Source organism: Urocitellus parryii, chromosome 8, assembly GCF_045843805.1.
Source record: "Urocitellus parryii isolate mUroPar1 chromosome 8, mUroPar1.hap1, whole genome shotgun sequence".
In the NCBI taxonomy this organism is placed as follows: domain Eukaryota; kingdom Metazoa; phylum Chordata; class Mammalia; order Rodentia; family Sciuridae; genus Urocitellus; species Urocitellus parryii.
The window spans coordinates 44,260,353-44,266,970 of record NC_135538.1 but is presented as its reverse complement, the minus strand read 5'-3'; the positions used below and the strand labels follow the sequence as shown (position 1 = coordinate 44,266,970).

General features: G+C 39.9%; 1 pseudogene; it reads right to left on the bottom strand.

Annotated features, from left to right (window-relative positions):
- Positions 1-5,663: 5,663 nt before the first annotated feature.
- Positions 5,664-6,370, bottom strand: LOC113186583 (COP9 signalosome complex subunit 8 pseudogene; annotated as a pseudogene).
- Positions 6,371-6,618: the final 248 nt, after the last annotated feature.

Genomic DNA, 6,618 nt, shown 5'->3' with positions numbered 1-6,618 from the left:
ATAATATGTCAAAATGATGCAGTGGTAGTGCACTTGCCTTGCATGTGGGAGGTCCTTGGTTCAATACCCAGTATCACAGAATACACTCTACTGTCATGTGTACCAAAAAAGAACAAATAAAAAATAAAGAAAGAATTCTGTTTTTGAAACCATTCTAATCCCATAAAACTCCAAGAAAGTAAAAAAGGAACAGAATTTCTGATTTCTTTCCTTTTTATTAACTAAGTAAAAGAAGCCCTAATCCATTTCTTTATCAATGGACTTGAGTTCCATTTTTAGGCCAATTGGAAACCTAATGAAGAAAATATGACTAGAGAGAGGCCCTTCAGCAATGATGGGAGCAGGAAGTGCCAGTTCTAGTCACCACAGCAGTGCATTGATTTGGGGTGCAAACAGCAGGTTTTTTTTTTTTAAAGATGGATACAATATCTTTATTTTTATTTTTATGTGGTGCTGAGGATTGAACCCAGTGCCTCACACATAGTAGGCAAGTGATCTACCTCTGACCCACAACCCCAGCCCAAGACAGCAGCTTTTAAACTAGCATATAACAGCAATAATAGTCTTTCCTCATCATTTCTGGAAATTATAGGAGCTGTGTTATTTCAGATTTGATAAGAGGCCATCAATGTTCTGATAAAATAAAAATTTTTATTACATCTCACCTAACACAATATCTCATTTTGAACTCTATTTCTATCAATGTCTTTGGAGGCTGGGAAATAATTATCTGCTGTGTTTCAAAGTGTCTTATCGTATACTATCTTTTCAAGGATATTTATATACAAAACCACCTTGGAAGATAGAATCTCTCTTTGGGGTAGATTGATTTCCAGGCAAGGATAATAAAGATAGTGTCTCTCTCCAGGACAGAGTTTGGATGGGTTTGTTAGCAATGCACTTGTAAGTTTAAAGGCATCCTAAACTTGAGGTTTCTCAGGTGTGACATGAACCAAATGCATGCATAGCATCCACCTGGGCCCACCTTTTCATCATCACAGCAGATTTTGGGCTCAAGTGAACATGAAGCTCATGTTGCCTGCTATGCTATGAGGAACAAGTCTTTTGTCTTTGGCCAGGAGTCTCATATCTTCTGCCAGTTTCAATGACACTGACTGGCTCACTTTTACTTTCAAGCAGGGAAACACAAAAACAACAAACACCCCAGACCTTCACTATTCTTTACATTATTGTCTTGTCATCTCTTTGAGCCATCATTTGACTTAGAGTTGGAGGAAATTATGGTGTAGAAAAGATAAGGACCACAAAGGCAAATTAAGTGACTAACGTGAGATTAGTGTTGTTCTCTTCAAGGATCTGCGAACATCCTGATCATCTTTGCCTCTTTCTTGCCCCCACAAAGCAAGGATCAAGTCAGTGTATTGCAGGCATAAACCTAGTTATTGCTAATAATAGTTCTGCCATATAGTGATACTTCCATGTACCAGCCCCTACTTAACATATGGTTCCTGGTTGTCGAAACAGTTTGAAAATTTGGTATTAACCCTGCCCTAAAGGCCAGAAACATTAAAAAAGCTGCCCAATATCACAGAACGTAGTTGTAGAGGCAGCGTTCCCACACAAATTTATCTGGTAAAAGCTCACATTCCTTCCACCACACCCCACAATATCACAGCTATTCAAAAAAGTTTTCAGAGGAAAACAAGAAATATTTTGGTGGTGATGTTGGCCAGTTTTCTTAACTTCCTCTCCCCAAAAGACTACTACCCCAGTTCCTGGCTTGCTGCCCTAAATTTATTTGATGCATCTTATTACCAATCCACAGCTATTCTTCTGTCCTTTTCCCATTAGCATCTCCTAAAATGCAGAGCTATTGATAGTATTTTTTCATAGCTGTTTAGAAATCTGTGTGAGGAAGTGGGCTAAAAGGCATTGGGTTATGTATGATGAAACAGAACAAATGAAAGGAAGTATAAAATGAACTGACACTTGACAGCAATGAAAAAATAATCCATGACCTCAGCTTCCGGTGCAGTCCTCAGGGTTTACTATGCATTCCCCGGAAACCTGAGCTGGGAGCTTACCTCTCCAGATCTCCTCCACGGGGGCTCATTTGAGGGATAGTTGACATTCAGTCTATAGTTTCAGGAAATGAGACTTCAATTCCTTGTAGTGTTAACTTTAAAGGGAAGGACTTTGATGATTCTTGAAAGGGGAAGAACATTTGAAGAAAGCCAAATGAAAAGATGGAAAAAATCATCACTCACTTTTATTTTCCCTTGCACAGCACCTGCCACTGCATATGTACTGGATGCGAAATTCCCTGTGGCCTTTGAGCAGTGGCAGAACATCCTCTGCATGAGCTACTGATTTCTATATTTCCAAGCTCCTCTTTTTTTTTTCCTCAGACTTCACCAAACTCCTCAGCTCCAGGAATTGCTTAGGGCAGGGAAGATTTACCATCTAAAATGTGTTTACAAACTCCCCCTCCCTGTTAGATGAAATAATGCTATATTTTCCCAGCAAAATGTTCATCCGTCGCTGCTTTCAGGATAATGTCAAGGGTAAACAAACTCTAAAGTATACCAGAGTTCAATATTTTAATGTTCATTTAAACTATCATTAGAGTTGGGTTAGTGAAAATTACATAGTTGAGAAGTCATTTGGAAAGGCCCAGGGATGCAAAAAAGAGAAGAGAGCATAAGAGGAATTAGGGAGATGGTTCCCAAGGGTAGAGAATGAACAGTATTGGTACAGGAACTAATGGGATTGATCCAAGTCTCTGTGGTTAAGCAAAAAAGTTCAGTGTAGGGCAAGACTTTTGAAAATCCTCCTTTTCTTATCTACTTGTTCTTACCCAACTGTCATAGTCTATTCAGATCTTGTAGCTCCTGCCTCTTTAACTGCACATGAGTGTAGACTACAGCAGCGATTAGGTTAAAGAAGGGTGAGGCCTGGCCTTAGAAGAGGTATCCAAGGAGATTCCTAAGAAGAAAGAAGAGACATGATTTGCAGTTTTTGATCTGTTTATCAATAGTCTCTGGTTACTTCTGTGGATAGTCAAACTAGCTATGTCTTATTTCCTGTCAGCCCAGCTAGTTGCTAGCCATTCTCCGCCCCCGCCCACCCCGCCCCCAGCAGTACTGGAAATTGACTCTACTAGGGGTGCTTTGCCACTGAGCTACAATGCTAGTTGTTGTTGTCCTCCTCCTCCTCTTCCTCCTCCTCTTCCTCCTCCTCCTCCTCCTTCTTCTTCTTCTTCTTCTTCTTCTTCTTCTTTTTTTATTTGTATTTTGAGCCAAGCTAAGTTGCAGAGGCCAAGCTTGCCCTTGGGATCCTCTTACCTCGGCCTCCTGAGTCACTGGGGTTACAGTTTTGCCACTCACTGCACTCAGCCCTGGCTACCTTTTTGACTGATGCGGATTTCTATCGCTGCAAGTTTCCCCACTCTGACTGGTTTTGCCAAGCCACATTGTGGTTTTATTGGCAGAACAGTAGAGTATCTCATTATTTAAAAACATTGGGTTTGTGTGGCTTGTGGAACAAGTTTTATTTCTAACTTTGGTGTTGGTTTTTGTATTTGTGTGGTGTAAGTTAATTTGTTTATTCTAATTAGGTATATGTGACAGCAGAATGCATTTTGATTCATGGTGCCCAATTGCATCCCAACTTTTCATTTCTCTGCTTGCACACAATGTAGCTGTGGTTTTGTTTGGGGCATAAGCAATGTGACACAGCTTTTGAGGCAATGGATGTTATAAAAGCTGCAGTGTGGGACCCTCTGTATCTAAGTATTTTCCTATGTACTGTACATCTGCCCATCTGTTTCTGGACCTCGGCACATCTTTCTCTGCCTTTCTCTTTGCATCACTTCTCTTTTTAACTCTTCGTCTCCTTTTATTTCCTTCCTCTGTTTTTTGCCTCCTCTCCCCCACCCTTTCCTCTCCTTTTAGTTGGATTGAGTGCAAATAATTGTATGTTATCACTAAAAACTATACAGTTATCTTTCTTTCTCCAAAAGCCCCTAAATCAAGTGGCGTTTTCATGTACGTACCTAATTGATCTTGTTTTCCATCCTTCTGATCCCTGATGGAGTTTTCTGAGAATGTATATTATATCAACCATATTATAGTCAATACAGTATGCTATGCCCTTCAAAGGTGGTAAGAAATAAACTGGGAAAATGAGAGCAATTTCTGGTGTAGAAAAATGAGACAATAATTTCTGTAAAAAATGTAACATTTAATTAAGCTTCCTGATTTTAAAGTTTTTTTAAGGCATGAAACATATGGCCTCTAAAAAGCATGGAAAAAGAACTGAAAATGTGACAAGCTGGTCAAAGTTTGAATTTCCTTCAAATCTACAAACAAGGCATTTAAATCTTAAAATGATTCAGACCTGTGTCTGGGTTGCTCTTAATCTATTTTTTTTTCTTTAAAATAACCAGAACACAGACCTCCAAAGGGCTTTAGACTATGAGTACTTCCAGAATCCTAAACTCAAGAAAGTTTCCAGAGCCAGTACCATACCATTTTGCATTCCAGCACTAAATACAGGAGTTGAAATTCCTTAAGAAAAAAAAAAAAGCTGAAAATTGTTTTTCCCTCGAATATAGTATCACACTTTCTAAGAATCTCTCAACAGCCTATAATTACTGGAAGTCCTCACATTTCATACCAATAATTCAGTATTAGTGGGAAACTCAAAAGACATGAGGAAAGACAGAATTCATTATTAATGAAAGTACCGCAGCCCTTTAAGGGAACACAGTGCACTTAATGCTCAGTTTATTTCATCTCCATCAATAAATCCATGCTAATTGTTTATGGCCTTCCTTGGTAGGTTCTCGGGGGAAGATGACAGCTAATTAAACAAACACACTTTGGCCTTAATTAAGCCTTCCTTTCCTGTCTGTGTCTTCATGGGCGCTACTTTCATGTAAATTAGACATTTCCTGCTTTATTTTTCACTCCCATTACAGAACTGGCTCAGATTATTTCTCTTAAAACATGGTCCAATTAAGTTCCTCTTATCTAATGAAATGCATGTATTCTCCCAAATTTTGTATTTTAACATGAGGGGAATTCATTTAAAAAATGTGTATCACTCATCATCACTGCTTCCTTGTCCACACAAGACACTGTGCACTTAACCTTCCCCTTCTGAAAGAAGACATCCGAACTTAATACTTGGGAACATCGCATTTGCACAGCAAGCAATGCACTCAGGCTAGTGGAAAAAAACTAAAGCTAACAAACTGGTTTACTCAGAAAAAGGTCGATTTACTCCTTAGCTATATTTCTGTACTTGTTAATGATTCTCCAGAGGCCGGGAGAAGAGAACATTTTCTCTCAAGAGGGTGAATCGCAGCCCCAGCAATTCAGGTTCTTCCTGGGCATGGTCCTGCTCCAACCCAAGTGTAGCACTGCGGCTATCTACCAGTGGTGCAGAGAGGGGTGTGTACGGGGCCGGGCAGGCGGCTGAGAACACTGCTCTATACCAAGCAGGGGAGATTGAGTTATGAATCTCCAGGAAATATAAACTAATTGGGTAATACTGATGGGCTCCAACCAGATTGTTAAAAATTATAAAATGAGAATTGCTTTAACAACTATTTAGCATAATGTTTAAGGACAAAATACATATAATATTTTTATATTATATATGTATTATATCACATACTCAGTAAGAAATGCTTATAATCAATCCAGTAAATTGAAAATAAAATTTGATATCTCTGTATTTGTCAGTTTACAGGATTCTAAAGTGGATGCTGCATACAGAATGGTAAAATTTTCAAAGGTAGCCATGTCTTTGGTCAGTCTGGCTAACTGCTGTTCATTGGAAATTTGTGGACCTCCGGCAGGCTCAGATAAAGGAAACATCCAGAGCCCCTGCAACTGAGTTTCTGAGTAGAATCATTCTGGTGGTGGAGTCAGCATGCCATCCTTATTCCAGTATACCTTTCACAGCCTCTACAGGAAGTCCAACAAAGGCTGCAAAATCACCAGCGATTATCAAGGCGAATGCTTGGTATACCAGGGCAAAGGCATATCTCCTTGTGGCATCTCAAGTGTGTCCATGATTGGCTGCACCGTTCAGACCACTGGTGGGCACTAATGATCACACAGATACCAGAGAAATCTCACTGCCAGATTCTCTGTCCTACTGACTAAATTCCCCCAAGTTCAGAATTCGCAGATTTTATAGCAGGTGGTATCCTTTTTTCCAAAGATACCTCGTATTATTCATGTTATTGTGAAGCAATTATGAAGCTAGAGGCTGACCATCCACTGGGTATGTAGCAATTCCTCCCCCAGGCGTGCACAAAGACCTGTCACCACTGAGCCCATACTCAGGCATGGGGTCAGTTCATTCAGAGATGGGGACTTTGGGGATGTGATTAAGTTATGAGGACTCTGCCTTCATGAATACAAGTAATGCCTTGATATAGGAAGCTTTGGACTGCTGCTAGGCCCTTTTTCCTCTCTTGCACTTCTACCATGTGAGGGCACAAGAAGGCGGTGCCATTTTGGAAGTAGACAGCCAGCCCTCACCATGCACTGAATATGCTGGTGCCTTGATCTTGGTCTTATGAAGCCTCCAGATCTGTGAGAAATATTTTAAATTACCTCATCTGTGCTATTTTTTCTAACA